This window comes from Convolutriloba macropyga, chromosome 8 (genome assembly GCF_964194025.1).
Source record: "Convolutriloba macropyga chromosome 8, txConMacr16.3, whole genome shotgun sequence".
NCBI lineage: Eukaryota > Metazoa > Xenacoelomorpha > Acoela > Convolutidae > Convolutriloba > Convolutriloba macropyga.
Window position 1 is genome coordinate 7,654,375 of NC_134475.1, and position 1,025 is coordinate 7,655,399.

Here is a 1,025-nt window from a genome sequence, read left to right on the forward strand (position 1 = left end):
CGACTCAACAGAAGTTACTATTATGCGGATTCTCTGGCTCGATCAGTAACACATTACAAATTTTTAGGTAAAAAGTACCAAAAAATAATACATCGACCACTTCAGAAGATGCAAAATTTGTGTGGATTCTACGCAATTTTTGCAGCATTTCAACTATTTAAGTTTTTCCAAACCAACTTGAACAATATTCATGATGTACACGTGTTAAATTTTATAAGTAACTATATGTAGTAGTGTTCATTTTGGTATTTAGTAAGCTGAAGTTAATAAAGTCGATAGTATATGTTTCTCGTAACTGTTTCTCGTGAGTTTTCTAAACTTTTTTTATCGAACTTTATTAACCACTCGGCTAAGTGTACCTTGATGTTCATTGAAACTTATACAATTTATTGTAAATGATTGAGTAATTTTGTATTTTGATGCTCATAATTTGTACTGTGTCTGTCATTTTATACTATTTTAATTCATTTTTTTCTTTTATTTAACATCTTTTTTCAAATAATGTACAAAAAATAATGCATATATGCATGTAATTAGCAAGATGGCGCAGTGGGAGCGCGCTGGGCCCATAACCCAGAGGACGGTAGATCAAAACTACCTCTTGCTATCTTGACTTTTTCCAATTAATGAGCGCGCAAAAGACATTTGTTACACAATTGATTCAAACAATTAGGGGAACAATCTTTGCAATTGACCTAAAATTTGTAAACAAAAATTCAACATGTCACATAATTACCCCTCAGATAACTAGGGTAATTGAAAACCCCCACCAATTAATTTCACAATTTAATAACATAAAAGTTGTAAACAAAATTCAACCTGTCACATAATTACCCCTCACATAATTACAGCAATTAATTACCCACGCCGATTCTATTGTTCTCAAGTAAACACTTAATAACTACACAAACATTGATTTTTTCCCCTCAAAATTTCAGCCTATCAGGAGCGTCTCCGAACCTACCCCCCACATTTGCACCGACTATACTACTCTTAATACATGGCAGCGGCTATTACTAATCTTA

General features: G+C 32.7%; 1 non-coding gene across 1 annotated transcript; it reads left to right on the plus strand.

Annotated features, from left to right (window-relative positions):
* Positions 1–535: 535 nt before the first annotated feature.
* Positions 536–607, plus strand: Trnam-cau (transfer RNA methionine (anticodon CAU)). Its single transcript has one exon. It is a non-coding gene; the product is annotated as a tRNA-Met (tRNA).
* Positions 608–1,025: the final 418 nt, after the last annotated feature.